Source organism: Cetorhinus maximus, chromosome 9 (genome assembly GCF_964194155.1).
Source record: "Cetorhinus maximus chromosome 9, sCetMax3.hap1.1, whole genome shotgun sequence".
Classification (NCBI taxonomy): domain Eukaryota; kingdom Metazoa; phylum Chordata; class Chondrichthyes; order Lamniformes; family Cetorhinidae; genus Cetorhinus; species Cetorhinus maximus.
In genome coordinates this window covers 20,566,523-20,583,661 of record NC_135887.1, presented here as the reverse complement: position 1 = coordinate 20,583,661, position 17,139 = coordinate 20,566,523, and the positions used below count along the sequence as shown (strand labels likewise).

General features: G+C 44.7%; 1 protein-coding gene across 2 annotated transcripts in view; it reads left to right on the top strand.

The window, feature by feature from the left end:
- The window catches only part of rnft1 (ring finger protein, transmembrane 1), a 38,732-nt gene that overhangs the window by 10,754 nt on the left and 10,839 nt on the right, over positions 1–17,139 (top strand). The window lies entirely within an intron of this gene.

The window sequence follows — 17,139 nt, the reverse complement described above, 5'->3', positions numbered from 1 at the left end:
AAATGCATGGCAGATGCAATATAATGTAGATAAATGTGAGGTTATCCACTTTGGTAGCAAAAACAGGAAGGCATATTATCTGGCTATAAATTGAGAGAGAGGAATGTGTAACGAGACCTGGGTGTCCTCACACCAGCTGTTGAAGGTAAGCATGCAGTTGCAGCAGGCGGTAAAGAAGGCAAATGGTATGTTGGCCTTCATAGCGAGTGGATTTGAGTACAGGAGCAGGGATGTATTGCTGCAATTATACAGGGCCTTGGTAAGACCACACTTGGAATGTTGTGTGCAGTTTTGGTCTCCTTATCTGGGGAAGGATGTTCTTGCTATAGAGGGAGTGCAGCGAAGGTTTACCAGACTGATTCCTGGGATGGCGGGACTGACATATGAGAAGAGTTTGAGTCGGTTAGGATTATATTCGCTGGAGTTCAGAAGAATGAGGGGGGATCTCATAGAAACCTATAAAATTCTAACAGGACCAGACAGGGTAGATGCAGGAAGGATGTTCCCGCTGGTGGGGGAGTCCAGAACCAGGGGTCACAGTCTGAGGATACAGGGTAGACCATTTAGGACTGAGATCAGGAGAAATTTCTCCACCCAGAGGGGGGTGAGCCTGTGGAATTTGCTACCACAGAAAGTAGTTGAGGCCAAAACATTGTATGTTTTTAATGAGGAGTTAGATATAGTTCTTGGGGCAAAATGGGTTTAAAGAATATGGGGAGAAAGCGGGAGCAGGCTATTGAGTTGGATGATCAGCCATGATCATAATGAATGCATAAGTGGAGCAGGCTCGAAGGGCTGAATGGCCTACTCCTCCTATTTTCTATGTAAGTGGCAAAGCTAGTTGTAACATTAGACCATAAGACATAGGAGCAGAAATTAGGCCATTCGGCCCATCGAGTCTGCTCCACCATTCAATCATGGCTGATAAGTTTCTCAAACCCATTCTCCCGCCTTCTCCCCGTAATCTTTGATCCCCTTACCAATCAAGAACTGATCTATCTCTGTCTTAAATACACATTCTGAAACAAAAACAAAAATTGCTGGAAAACCTCAGCAGGTCTGACAGCATCTGTGGAGAGAAAAACAGAGTTGACGTTTCGAGTCTGTATGACTCCTCTTCAGAACTAAAGAGAAGTAAAAATGTGGTGAAATATATATTGTTTAAAGCGGGGTTGGGACAGGTGAAGCTGGATTGGAGGCCAGTGATAGGTGGAGGCAAAGGAGAGATTGCAGAAGATGTTTTAAACAAAAGGTCAAAAGGGTGTTGATGGTGGTGATACTGGCTAAAGGAGGTGCTAATGGTGACATTAAGAGTAGAGAGCAGAATGAGCAAGTGACAGATGGCTCTAGTGGGGGTGGGGTGGGGGGAGGGGACGGTGTGGGAGAAAAGATCGAAATAGGCTAATAGGTGGGGTTAAAACAATGAATGGAAATAAATTTTAAAAATATTAATAGAAATAGGTGGGGAAAAATATATATATGATAATTAAAAAATAAGTATTTGAAAAAAAGGGAATCAAAAAGGGGTGACGATGGAGGAGAGAGTTCATGATCTGAAATTGTTGAACTCAGTGTTAAGTCCGGAAGGCTGTAAAGTGTCTAATCAGAAGATGAGGTGCTGTTCCTCCAGTTTGCGTTGAGCTTCACTGGGACATTACAGCAGGCCAAGGACAGATATGTGGGCATGACAGCAGGGTGATGTGTTGAAATGGCAAGCGACAGGTAGGCTGGGTCATGCTTGCGGACAGACTGAAGGTGTTCTGCAAAGTGGTCACCCAGTCTGCATTTGGTGTCTCCAATGTAGAGGAGACCACATTGGGAGCAGCGAATCCAGTATACTAAATTGAGGGAAGTGCAAGTGAGCGCTGCTTCACTTGAAAGGAATGTTTGGGCTCTTGGATGGTGAAGACGGGGGAAGTAAAGGGGCAGGTGCTGCACCTTCTGCGATTGCATGGGAAGGTGTTGTGGGAGGGGGTTGAGGTATTAGGGGTGATGGAGGAATGGACCAGGGTTTCCCTAAAGGAACGGTCCCTACGGAATGCTGACGGGGGTGGGGTGAAGGGAAGATGTGTTTGGTGGTGGCGGAAATGGCGGAGGATTATCCTTTGAATGCGGAGGCTGGTGGTGAAAAGTAAGGACAAGGGGGACCCTACATAGTTCTGAGAGGGAGTGGAAGGTGTGAGGGCAGAGGCGCGGGAGATGGGTCGGACACGGTTGAGGGCCCTGTCAACCACCATGGGTGGGAAACCTCGGTTAAGGAAGCACTGTTTTGGAAAGTGGCATCTTCGGAACAGATGTGACGGAGGCGAAGGAACTGAGAGAATGGGATGGAGTCCTGACAGGAAGCAGGGTGTGAGGAGTTGCAGTCGAGGTAGCTGTGGGAGTCGGTAGGCTTGTAATGAATATTGGTGGACAGTCTATCACCAGAAATTGAGACAGAGAGGTCAGGGAAGGGGAGGGAAGTGTCAGTGATGGACCATGTGAAAATGATGGAGGAGTGGATATTGGAAGCAAAATTAATAAACTGCTCCAGGTCCAGATGAGAGCATGAAGCGGCACCGAAACAGTCAACGATGTACCGGAGAGAGAGTTGTGGGAGGGGGCCTGAGTAGGACTGAATCTGTCTTAGCTGAGGCCAACTAATTTGGCATAGGCAGGGAGTTGAATCTGGAAACTTCCTAGTCTGTGGCTCAGCTGCCCACCAGATGAGCACAGAGATTAGCACACTGGATTACTAGTCCAGTGACAATACTGAGACCCAGGATAATGCTCTGGGGACCCAGGTTCAAATTCTGCCATGGCAGATGGTGGAATTTGAATTCAATAAAAACCTGGAAGTAAAAGTCTAATGATGACCATGAAACCATTGTTGATTGTTGTAAAAACCCATCTGGTTCACTGATGTCCTTTAGGGAAGGAAATCTGCTGTCCTTACCTGGCCTGGCCTACACGTGACTCCAGACCCACAGCAATGTGGTTGACTCTTAAATGCCCTCTGAACAAGGGCAATTGGGGGTGGGCAATAAATGCTGGCCTAGCCAGTAACGCCCCCAACTCATGAATGAATTAAAAAGAAACTGCTTTGCCTGAACATGTGTGCTTGCAAATAATACCATACCATAGGATTTCTTTAAAACCCAGCTCTTCTTAATGGTATGAGAGTGTTTGGCTCTTGTTGTCTTCCTGTCTGCCCTCTTTTCCCAAAGGCAGAGTTCCTCTCCAATATAAATGCACCTTTGATTTTGTATTTCCACCTTCAAACCAGCAACCAAAGTATGAAGACAACTATGCACTTTTAACACATATCTGGGGATCTCGTAAGTAGCTAAACTGAATCATACTCAAATTACACTGTCTTGGTGGGGAAAGCATCAACTTCTTTAAATTAACTAGGAAGACAGACTTTCAATTATGTAGCTCTTTTCACACCCTCAAGATATTCCAAAGCATTTTACAGACAATTAAGTACCTTTGAGGTGCATCACTAAGAAAATGTGGTAGCCAATTTGTGTACAAAGCTTCCAAAAACAGCAATGTGATGCTGATCAGATAATTCGTTTTGGTGCTGTTAGTTGAGGGATAAATATTGGCTGGAGCATCAGGGAGAATTCCCTTGCTCTTCTTTGAAATAGTGCCAATGGATCTTGGGCAAACAGGACCTTGGTTTAGCATCTTATCCAAAAGTTGACACCCCTGGCAGTGCAGCACTCCCTCAATACTAGTAACTAAGATAATCTTGTTCGTATTTCTACATAGATGATGTTACTCAGCCCATGAAATAATGCTGCTTATGTATAGTTTTAACAGCACTAGAAAGGCTGGTCCTGAAGAAATAGCAGGGAGTTAACCAGTGGCCTTTACTGGGTAGCTGCATGGCTTTACAGCAGACAGTACACCTGTAGTCCCTTTGGAGTTGTAAACCTCGGTACTGTTAACCAGTGCCTAAACTCTGTGGATTTTGCTAAGTATGGTTTGTCTCCCTGGGGGTGGGTGGGTTGTTGATGGTTGGGTGGAGGGGAAAGGTGGAAGAGTGAAAAGTGTGCACACCCTGTACAGCAAACAGAAATTTTACGGGTATAGTTATCTCAATAGCTTGGAGTCTCTGGGTGATCTGTTTCAGCATTTGATTGTCCAAATGGGAAACAGTAGCATGGTGGTTAGGTTACTGGAATAATAATCCAGAGTCCTGTACTAATGATCCAGAGACATCTCACTCTGGCAGCTGTGAAATTTAAATTGAAATTAAATAAATCTGGAATAAAAGCTATTACCTTGAAACTAGTGGATTGGTGTAAAAACCCATCTCGTTCTCTAATGTCCTTTAGAGAAGGAAACTTGCTGTCTTTACCTGGTCTGGCCTATGTGTAACTGCAAACCCAAAGCAATGTGGTTGACTCTTAACTCCCCTCCAAAATGGCCTAATGATTCAGTTGTATTCAAGATTGCAGCTCAGCTCGGTCGTCTTGAGGGCAGTTGGGGTTGGTACTAAACGTTGGTCTTACTAGAGACACCCACATCTGTGAATGAACATTAAAAACTACACAAAACTCCCTTGATTAGAGACTGCTTGAAAGTGCTCGCACATTGTCTGTAGACGTCAGGTGAGGTCAGAATTATATAGGATATATGGCACAGAAACAGGCCATTTGGCCCAACCGGTCCATGCTGGCATTTATACTCCACTCGAGCCTCTGCTGTTCTCTCCTCATCTAAATCTAATATTGTAACACACTATTCCCTTCTTCCATATGCTTGCCTAGCTTACCCTTAAATGCATTTATACTATTCTACATTATACTAATAGCTTCCTTGTGGTGCCTCCTATGGTCAAATAATCTGTCAGCACACTCTGGGCTCATGCGTGAAGGATGATGAAGTGCAATTCACCACTTGAGAATAGATGGGATTTGGCTGGTTGTACATAGAGGGAGTGGTGGGTATAAGTATGTATGTTAACTTTCCATCTATGGATCTTTGATATTGCTATAAAGAACTCTGTGATTTCACAATACAAGCCATCAAACTCAGGCCTATTTGGGATTGTGAGGTCGTGGCTGAGAGTATAGAACAGAAGTGCATATTGAGCCTGAAATGTGCACACCAGTGGTGCAGCAATGCTTCCCAAAGACTTTGTCAGTTTATTTCTGACGCTATTTATGCTGCAGCTGAGCCTAATATTCATGTTCCACTGTATAGCTGTAACCTTCAAAAGTGAGAAATTCACTTGGCAGCCTTCGACTTGTGGTAATTTACAGAACAGTTGGCTGTTAAATGTTTCCAACTATATACAGGTAATTTGACTTTCAAAAGAAAGGTCTGTTGAAAAAGTAATCATGTTTACTACAGTTTCTAGAAATCCTCAGGTATTTCCCCCTGTTGTATCTTTTATCTTCAAACCCGCAGTGCATGCATTAGTAAAAAACCCTTAAGAGCCATCTTCTTTCGTGGTTGCCTTGATGTTTTTAGTACTGTGCTTTGAAACTAGAGAGATTCCCCTAGTTTAGTCCTAGCTCAATGTTGTGTGATCTGCATTAGCCATGTGTCAGCAGGGCTGATATATTTCTGGGCTAGGCAGTGGGGGCAAAAACCAGTTGGGGTCCCTCTGATCTTTGCTGGGAAATGTGCTTGAGCAGGTGTCAGGATTGGCCGACACCAGTTATTCAGTATTTAGGTAGGTAGGCGTGTTGTGGAAAGTTTTGGGAGATTTTTAAAAGGATAATCATTTTTTTTTGGAGGGGGTAGAAGATAATTAAGTAATGTAACTTTGCTGTTAGAAGTCACCAATAAGTTTATACATTTTAAATAATTCCTTTACTACTCTGACTATTCCTGTTGTTTGCATTATTAGAATGAAAACAATGCACTTGGAGACAGTTGTCAGGGATACGCTTCACATTCTGAAACTGGTATTTTTCAGAATGCTCTTGGCCCCTAATGCAGGGTTACAGATCATGGGTAAATGAGCTGCAGTAGAGCTGCCAGTTACTTTTCATGCTAGATATTTTGTGGATGACATTTAGGAAGCTTTATTTTGCTTGTACACGTTCAGCCAAGAGATGTTTGTAAAATATGTGCTGCAATTATTTAATACACTTATTGTTTGCAAAGTTGCTTGTGCTGTCCTGTTTCATGTGGAAGTTTATTTTTTTTCCAGCCGTTTGTGTGACTTGTGCTCCTTACTTTTTATAGAAAGATACGCTTTCTATACATCTTCATGCACCCATATGGCTAACTGCAAAAGTCTATTGTACATCTGAGCTACATAGAGCAGGAAAATTCAGGTTCAGACTATCCTTTCCTGAGTTAACTGAACTCAGCTTCTCTACAGTTGATTTTTGCATCTGGGAAATCAGCCAGCATCCCTTTTTTGATCATTATCCACCAATCCCAGGTGACTCCATGGTCGAATAACTTGTCAACGCTCATTGTTTAAGGCCTCATGTGAGCTCTGGAGGGTTGCCAGCATATATGAAATTTCAGAGGTACATTTTCAAAGGGGAAGTGTAATGCAGTCTGACTTAAAAATGTGTATCTGTATCTCTGCACCACTTGACTGCAGCATGTTTATTTTTAAACATTTAAGTAGATCCCAAGTCTAAAATTTACTAAATCTAAACAAAATGCTCAAATATTTAAAATCTCCTGTGGAGCTTAAGATGACCCACAGACTCATTCACAGTTCTAGGATATGCTCTGTCTCCTCAGTGACTGTCTCCGAGTGACTTGCCACTCATTCTGTACAATGCTGATGTGGCAGAGTTGTGGAAGTCGGAAAATTACACGCAATTTCTTAGATCTCTTAACTATCCAACAACTCCAACAACTCATACAAATTCTGCTGGTTTTACCACAAATATGGTAAAGAACACTACATCAGAAATCATGTTCACCCATTCAACATTTCTGTGGCATAATACAGTACAATCTAATTTATAAAACTTACATCCCAATTTGAAGGATCAGCAAGTTCTCCTGGTAAAACATTTACTGTATCCTGCCACCAGTACCACTAAAATAGTTTAATTCATAGGATCATAGAACCAGTTACAGCACAGGAGGCCATTCAGTCCATCATGTCCCTGTTGGCTCTCTGAAGGAGCAATTCACCTCTGCCACTCCCCTGCTTTCTTCCTGTAACCCTGCACATTCTTCCTTTTCAGATAACAATCCAGTTCCCTCTTGAATACCTCAATTGAGCCTGGTTCCATCACACTCTGTTTACAAGCTGTCATTTGGTAGTACAGAACTTGAGTATTGCTGAAAAAAGACACATGGAAACTTTTAGTCTTGCACTCATCAGGACAGTTCACCAGAATAGCAAATGTAAAGGGAACAACAATTTGTACTGCATGAGAAGAGAGTGTGTTGGCAAGTGGACTCTGGTAGAGGCATTGCCATGGAGAATGCACCAGTTAACTGATGACTAACAGTTAACTGCCAAGCTTTGTATAAATTCAAACTAGGCAGGTTGACTCTAGTCAAGACACTGCCCTGAGGAATGAATGAGAGAATGGCTGTCACCTATTTTGTTTAGTTGATGAAAAGGTGCAATGTTCTTTCTGTCTGCAAATGACAGGGCCCTGTGTATTAATATACGTAGCTTCAAGCACACCTAAGTAAACGACACTGCCCGACTGATAATTTTAAATTGGTTGTCAGTGTAATTCTTGGCATACTCAGGATTGTTTAGATGTGATTCCACAAGTTGACAACATTTACTAATGTTGGATACTGTTTTGAGTTTTACAAGCCGGGGCTGTTGGGTACAATCAGTAGTTTGCCTGTTGTGAACACCCTTTCGCCCTATCTTATTTATGACCGGTTCTGTACAACATGAATTGTCCAAATGGCTGGGCAAGTTGCTACAACCAGTTTTGAGCAAGTTTTCCACATACTCGGTCGAGGATTCCTTCACATTTGCGAAGACCAAATAGGACTTTTCTATCGATAGCGATGTTGTGCCCATGTGTTCATTTGATATTGCTATCCTATTCACCAGTGTACCGCTCAAAGAAACCATAGACATTGGCACTGCAGCACTATATCATGGTGATCTAGACCCGCTGCCATTGTATGAATTAGTATTCTTTGAACTTGAGCTCAGCAACTCGGTGGAGTTGAGTTCAGTTGTAACAACACCATGTATGCCCAAATAGATGGTGTTGCCATGGGATCCCCTCTAGGCACAGCTCTCTCAACCATATTTGTTGGGTTCCATGAGAAACAATTCTTCAATGGAATGACACCATACCCCTTACCCCTTGCATATTTTCAATAGGTAGACAATACGATGGTATATTTGAATCCACAGCTGCATGTAACAATTTCCTTACACACCCTAATGGGCCCCACCCTGCGTTCAAATTCACCTTTGAAATGGGGTAGTCAAATGAGCTCCCTTTCCTTGACAAGTTAGTTGAGAAATCTTCCAGGGGGTCCTCTATTACCATCTACCGCAAGCCTGCCTTCACTTGTCAATATACACTTTAGGACTCCTACAGTTCCATGTGCTATAATATTGGCCTTAGCGCCAAGCTTGGTGCTGAAATAGGGCGCATCAAAGCTATCCTGTAAGATAATGGCTACCTTGATCAGATCATTGCTCACTGTATATCATGTTATGATCCCAGCTGATGTTAGTACTGGACAAGCCAGATCCAGTGTGGAACCCAGTTTGATAGACCCTAGATTTTATTTTTTGTTTAGAAACATGGAGGGTGGCTACTGAACAGAGTCACAGGAGTCAGCTGATGAACTTATAACAAAAGAATAAAACACTTGTTAAACAAGAAAAGATTAATTATATTACAATACTCCTTCACCCACAATTATACCTTTACAGATATATACAGATTTGTAAGGATGACACAAGTTACAAAAGCTATCTTATACTCTCATGTTTACAGTAAGTACACAGTCCATGTAAACCAAAAGGCAATGTGGTCAGGCACACCACACTCTGAAACCAAGTGACAGATGCCACCCCAGAAGCTATGGATCTCCCATCAACTACCCCCAGACGCTTGTCACACAGTGAGCCAATCGGTCTCACTGAACTCTGTCTTTCACATGAGGGTTTCAAATCTCCACTGTCGAAGAACCTGCTTTGGAATCTTCTCCCAAACGACGCTTTCTCTTGGACACCTTCCACAAGGGTCCGCCTCCAGGGTTTCGAACTCTTCCTCCAATGTTCCTCTTCCTGGATTGCCATGTGCATTTGAGCTTTGCCTTCTATGCACTCTCTCTCAGACTTAGTCTTGCCAATTGAACACCACTGCTTCACATGCCCATAATGAAGAGTTACAGACCTTCATCTGTCTCCTTGGATCTTCTGGCTTCTAGCAAGCCTATTTTGCTTGAAATCTATGTCCTGCTTCCTCCCTTTTAAGCTTGCAGCCTTCCTCTCTGTTCCTCACTTTCACTTCCTCTGAACAGGATTCCAGATCTGTTCCAGATTCCTGTTCTTGTTCTTTGACTTAACTTAAAGGGCTTTTCAGGGCCTTTCCCTTTTTCCTTTAGGACCTGCTCCCTGCAGTTTCCTCTCCCAGTAGACCGCTGACTACTTTGGTATCTCCCTTGATATCCAGAATTCACTTGACATTGACTGTTACATTAACTTTAGAGCAACTCATCTAAGATTCTTAGACATATTTCCCTCAGCAATCTGCAAGAATGTCCAGCTAGAGAAAGACTTAAACTGTTTCCTCCACCAGGGTGCATAATTACCAACTGAACTCAAACTACTTTTGGTTCCTCCCTCCCTCCCTCTCTCTCTGAGTGGGCCTCCTGTTGCTAGGCAGCAGCCCAGTTTTTTTCACCTTGTGTTAGTGTTAACTTCCCTTTTAATGAATCTCATTAAAATGCAGGCATCTTTTAAAGTGAAACTAAAACTCAAGTTCCCCCTTTAACACACAAACACACACACACACACACACACATACACACACAAATTAAACTTAAATTTAAAGATGTACCTGAAGTGGTCCCAAAAAGTGTCCAGTGTAACTCCAATTACCCTGGAAGGGCAAGGTATCTCAAAAAATTTGAGCAACAGCTGGAGCTAGCCATTTCATACTGCTACAATGCAGTAATAACATGAGTGGTGCTCGCTACTAACAGGATGCTGCCGTCAAGCCAAAAAGATGTTCTGTCTATCACACAAATGAGTAATGTGATAAACAAAGTTCAATAATTATTTCAACAAATAAGGAATGAAACTGGACAGACCACCCGGCTTCGACCTAGGCACCCGAAACGACAATCTCAGCACTGTCGACCCTGCAAAGTCCTCCTTACCAACATCTGGGGGCTAGTGCCAAAATTGGGAGAGCTGTCTCACAGACTAGTCAAACAACAGCCTGATATAGTCATCCTTACAGAATCATACCTTGCAGCTAATATCCCAGACACCACCGTCACCATCCCTGGGTATGTCCTGTCCCTTCGGCAGGACAGACTCAGCAGAGGTGGCGGCAGTGGTGTACAGTTGGGAAGGAGTTGCCCTGGGAGTCCTCAACATCGACTCCAGGCCCCATGAAGTCTCATGGCATCAGGTCAAACATGGGCAAGGAAACCTCCTGCTGATTACCACGTACTGCCCTCCCTCAGCTGATGAATCAGTGCTCCTCCATGTTGAACAACATTTGGAAGAAGCACTGGGAGTGGCAAGGGCGCAGGATGTACTCTGTCCATCATCAAAAGTGTCTCAGTAGCACCACTACTGACTGAGCTGGCTGAGTCCTAAATAACATAGCTGCTAGACTGGGTCTGCGGCAGGTGGTGAGGGAACTAACAAGAGGGAAAAACATTCTTGACCTCATCCTCACCAACCTGCCTGCCACAGATGCGTCTGTCCATGACAGTATCAGTAGGAGTGACCACCGCACAGTCATTGTGGAGACAAGTCCTGCCTTCATTGAGGATACACTCCATCATGTTGTGTGGCACTACCACCGTGCTAAATGGGATAGATTTTGAACAGATCTAGCAACTCAAGACTGCGCACCCATGAGGTGCTGTGGGCCATCGGCAGCAGAATTGTACCTGAACACGATCTGTAACCTCATGGCCTGCATATCCCCCACTCTACCATTACCATCAAGCCAGGGAATCAACCCTGGTTCAATGAAGAGTGTAGGAGGGCATGCCAGGAGCAGCACCAGGCCAAAATGAGGTGTCAACCTGGTGAAGCTATAACACAGGACTACTTGTGTGCCAAACAGCATAAGCAGCAAGTGACAGACAGAGCTAAGCGATCCCACAATCAACGGATCAGATCTAAGCTCTGCAGTCCTACCATATCCAGTCGTGAATGGTGGTGGACAATTAAACAACTCACTGGAGGAGGAAGCTCCTAAATATTCCCATCCGCAATGATGGAGGAGCCCAGCATAGCAGTGCAAATGATACGGCTGAAGCATTCGCAACAATCTTCAGCCAGAAGTGCCGAGTGGACGATCCATCTTGGCCTCTTCCGGAGGTCCCCAGCATCACAGGTGCCAGTCTTCAGCCAATTCGATTCACCCCACATGCTGTCAAGAAACGGCTGAAGGCACTTCATACTGCAAAGGCTATGGGCCTTGACAATATTCCAGCAATAGTACTGAAGACCTGTGCTCCAGAATTTGCCGCACTCCTAGCCAAACTGTTCCAGTACAGCTACTAAAATGGCATCTACCCCGGCTGTGTAGAAAATTGCCCAGGTATGTCCTGTACACACACAGCAGGACAAATCCAACCTGGCCAATTACCGCCTCCCATCAGACTGCTCTCCATCATCAGTAAAGTAATGGAAGGGGTCATTAACAGTGCTATCAAGTGGCACTTGCTTAGCAGTAATCTGCCCACTGATGCCCAGTTTGGGTTCCGCCAGGGCCACTCAGCTCCTGACCTCATTACAGCCTTGGTTCAAACATGGACAAAACAGCTGAACTCCTGTGGTGAGGTGAGAGTGACTACCCTTGACATCAAGGTAGCATTTGACTGAGTGTGGCATCAAGGAGCCCTAGCAAAACTGGAGTCAATGGGAATCGAGGGAAAACTCTCCGCTGGTTGGAGTCATACTTGGCACAAAGGAAGATGGTTGTGGTTGTCGGAGATCAGCCATCTCAGTTCCACGACATCACTGCACAAGATCCTCAGGGTCGTGACTTAGGCCCAACCATCTTCAGCTGCTTCCTTCCGTCATAAGGTCAGAAGTGGGGATGTTTGCTGATGATTGCACAATATTCAGCACCATTTGCGACTGCTCAGATACTGAAGCATTTCATATCCAAATGCAGCAAGACCTGGACAATATCCAGGCTTGGGGTGGCAAGTAACGTTCGCGCCACACAAGTGTCAGGCAATGACCATCTCCAACAAGAGAAAATCCAACCATCACCCCATGATGTTCAATGGCATTACCGTCACTGAATTCCCCACTATCAACATCCTGGGGGGTTACCCTTGACCAGAAACTGAACTGGACTAGCCATATAAATACTGTGGCTACAAAGGCAAGTTGGCGACTAGGAATCGTGCGATGAGTAACTCACCTCCTGACTCCCCAAAGCCTGTCCACCATCTACAAGGCACGAGTCAGAAGTGTGATGGAATACTCCCCACTTGCCTGGATGAGTGCAGCTCCCACAACACTCAAGAAGCTGGACATCGTCCAGGACAAAGCCGTATGCTTGATTGGCACCACATCCACAAACACTCACTCTCTCCACCACTGACACACAGTAGCAGCAGTGTGTCCCATCTACAAGATGCAGTGCAGGAATTCATCAGGACTCCTTCGACAGCATCTTCCAAACCCACGACCACTACCACCTAGAAGAACGAGGGCAGCAGATAGATGGGAACACCCACCTGGAAGTTCTCCTCCAAGTCACTCACCATTCTACCTTGGAAATATATCGCCATTCCTTCACTGTCGCTGGGTCAAAATCCTGGAACTCCCTCCCTAATAGCATTGTGGGTGTTCCTACACCACATGGACTGCAGCGGTTCAAAAAGGCAGCTCACCACTGCCTTCTCGAGGGCCACTGGGGATGGGCAATAAATGCTGGACCAGCCAGTGAAGCCCACATCCCGTGAATGAATTAAAAAAAAACAAATTTCAGTGCTGGTGTATTGCTTGGTATATGGGCCGTACATCCCAAAAACTGGTGGATCGTATCAAACAGTATGTCCCTTCTACTGTTCACAGTAGGCAAGGTACTGACAGTACGCAACTAGCCCTTGCTTGCAAAACTCAAAATGCAGTGTCCAACATTAAGATGTGACTCCGTGATTGGACAACATTTGCTAGGCAATCCTGAGTGTGCCAAGAATTACACACAACTAATTTGAGATTAACAATCAGGCTCGCGATGTTGTTCACTTACGCTTGCTAGAAGCTACATATATTAATACACAGGGCCCTGTCCTTTGCAGACAAAAGGGACATGTGCACGCATTGCACCTTTTACAACTAAACATAATAGGTGACAGCCATTTTCTGCTTCATTCCGCAGGGCAATGTCTTGACCAATCAGAGTCAACCTGCCTAATATGAATTTAAACAAAGCTTGGCAGTTAACTGTCAGTCATCAATTAACTGATGTGTTCTCCACGGTAACGCCTCTACCAATCAGTGTCCACTTGCCAACCAATCAGCACTCTCTTCTCATGCAGTATAAATTGTTGTTCCCCAATTGTCCTGATCGGTGCAAGATATGAAAAGCTTTGTCAACATGTCTTTTTCAGCAATATTCACATTGTTTATTTGTCCCATTGCTGTTTGTGGGATCTCCGATAAACCTGTCACTACAACATGCATTTAATTAGCACATCCCAAGATTTTTCAAAGAGGTGTAATCAGCAAGAAGGGTGTTCAACCAAAGGAGGTGATAATTAGCAGGGGTGGCCAAAATCTTAGTGGAAAAAGTGGGTTTTAAGTTGGACAGAGATGTGGAAAGATGGGGGGGATTTAAGGGAAATTCTTGAGCATGAGGCTTAGACAGTTGAAGACCCAGCTGCCAACAGTGCAGTGAAGCAGGGGGATAAAGCCAGAGGGACAGAGCGTTGAGGAGGGTTGTTGGGTGAAGGAGGTGAAAGAAGTAGGAAAGGGCAAAACGATGAGGATAAGAATGTTAAATTTGAAGACGTTGGATGACTAGAAACCTGTGTAAGGCTGTAATGACAGGTGTGATAGTTTCTGCTCTATTTACACAGGTGATGCTGTGGTGTCTTAGTATCGCATCTCCCCACTCCTTATTCTGAACTGCAGAAAAATTCCTATGCTCCAAACAACTTTGCTTCCCATATTGCTGAGAATTTTCCCAAGTAACCATAAATAATATAAAATCAAGGTATATAAAAATACTCCACTTGATCTTTGTGTGCAATGGTACAGTACGGTAATACATGCAGATGCTACACTTTGTTATAGAGGTTGCTCACCACCACCTTCTCAAGGGCAATTAGCAGTGGGCAATAAATGCTGGCCTAGCCAGTGATGCCCACACTTGTGAAAGAATAAATTTAAAAAGTTAAACTGAGCTTAAGAGAAATAAAGCCAATAACTTAATACTGGAAGGCTCTTTATCTGAAAATGAAACTGATTAGCACTGCAATTGTCTAAATTTCCAAACCAAAGAATAATTAAACTGTATAACTCAACGTTGTTTTACTTAAAACAAAACAATTAAAATGTGATGCATTAAAAGAACACTACTTCACCTTGGTGGCAGAAGAATAATATATTGTGTATTAAATCGTGTGAAATTCTTGTCCCTATAAAAGACTACATCATCTTTTTTTCTATTGACAACACCATAGGATCCACAAGAAACCTTATTAAAAAGCAGCCATTAATGTATGTAGTCATCACACTTTGTCACAGCTGCAAAATAATCTTAAAATGCTGGTTGCTTCTGAGCTGCAGCCTAAACCTGACTGGCAGCCTCCAATTTGCAAAGCTTTCTGACCAAACAAAACTCAAACCTGACTCTCTTCAGGTCATTTACATAGAACAATTATAATTTTTAGTTTTAAAGACATAATCCAGCTTAAATACAAATCTATCTCAACAGACGGAGACCACTGTAGACGTTACGTGGTACAGTGCTGCTCCGTTTAAAAGGCAACCTTTCATCCAGCAAGTCTGGCAGCATCGGCGGAGAAGAAATCAGTTAACGTTTCGAGCCTTCATGGCCCTTCGGCAGAACTGCAGCATAGTTTCAACAAGGGAGAAATATAAATTGGTTTAAGGTGGGTGGCGGGGGGGGGGGGGGTGAAGAGACACATTGAGGGTGTGGTGTGAGCAGATAATCAAAAGATGTCACAGACAAAAGGGTCAAAGAGGTGTTGAAGGTGGTGGTCTTTATCTGAGAAAAGTGCTAATTAAGAATGGAAAACAGGATTTTCAAAGTACAGCTCTAGTGGGGGTGGGGTGGAAAGACTAAAGGTTTTAGTTTTAGATTTAAAAATAATGGAAATAGGTGGGGAAAGAAGAATCTATATAAATTATTGAAAAAAAAGCGGGTGGGGGGGGAAAAGAAACGGGGTGGGGATGGGGGGAGGGGGAGTTTAAGATCTAAAGTTGTTGAATTCAATATTCAGCCCAGAGGGCTGTAAAGTGCCTAGTCAGAAGATGAGGTGCTGTTCCTCCAGTTTGCGTTGGGCTTCACTGGAACAATGCAGCAAGCCAAGGACAGACATGTTGGCAAGAGAACAGGGTGGAGTGTTAAAATGGCAAGCGACAGGGAGGTTTGGGTCTTTCTTGCGGACAGACCGCAGGTGTTCCACAAAACGGTCGCCCAGTTTGCGTTTGGTCTCTCCAATGTAGAGGAGACCGCATTGGGAGCAACGAATGCAGTAGACTAAGTTAGGGGAAATGCAAGTGAAATGCTGCTTCACTTGAAAGGAGTGTTTGGGCCCTTGGACGGTGAGGAGAGAGGAAGTGAAGGGGCAGGTGTTGCATCTTCTGCGTGGGCATGGGGAGGTGCCATAAGTGGGGGTTGAGGAGTAGGGGGTGATGGAGGAGTGGACCAGGGTGTCCCGGAGGGAACGATCCCTACGGAATGCCGTCAAGGGGGGTGAAGGGAAGATGTGTTTGGTGGTGGCATCATGCTGGAGTTGGCGGAAATGGCGGAGGATGATCCTTTGAATGCGGAGGCTGGTGGGGTGATAAGTGAGGACAAGGGGGACCCTATCATGTTTCTGGGAAGGAGGAGAAGGCGTGAGGGAGGATGCGCGGGATATGGGCCGGACACGGTTGAGGGCCCTGTCAACGACCGTGGATGGAAAACCTCGGTTAAGGAAGAAGGAGGACATGTCAGAGGAGCTGTTTTTGAAGGTAGCGTCATCAGAACAGATGCGACGGAGGCGAAGGAACTGAGAGAATGGGATGGAGTCTTTACAGGAAGCGGGGTGTGAGGAGCTGTAGTTGAGGTAGCTGTGGGAGTCGGTAGGCTTGTAATGGATATTGGTGGACAGTCTATCATCAGAAATTGAGACAGAGAGGTCAAGGAAGGGAAGGGAAGTGTCAGAGATGGACCATGTGAAGATGATGGAGGGGTGGAGATTGGAAGCAAAATTAATAAATTTTTCCAGGTCCCGACGAGACCTGGAAAAATTTATTAATTTTGCTTCCAATCTCCACCCCTCCATCATCTTCACATGGTCCATCTCTGACACTTCTCTTCCCTTCCTTGACCTCTCTGTCTCAATTTCTGATGATAGACTGTCCACCAATATCCATTACAAGCCTACCGACTCCCACAGCTACCTCAACTACAGCTCCTCACACCCCGCTTCCTGTAAAGACTCCATCCCATTCTCTCAGTTCCTTCGCCTCCGTCGCATCTGTTCTGATGACGCTACCTTCAAAAACAGCTCCTCTGACATGTCCTCCTTCCTTAACCGAGGTTTTCCATCCACGGTCGTTGACAGGGCCCTCAACCGTGTCCGGCCCATATCCCACGCATCCTCCCTCACGCCTTCTCCTCCTTCCCAGAAACATGATAGGGTCCCCCTTGTCCTCACTTATCACCCCACCAGCCTCCACATTCAAAGGATCATCCTCCGCCAACTCCAGCATGATGCCACCACCAAACACATCTTCCCTTCACCCCCCTTGACGGCATTCCGTAGGGATCGTTCCCTCCG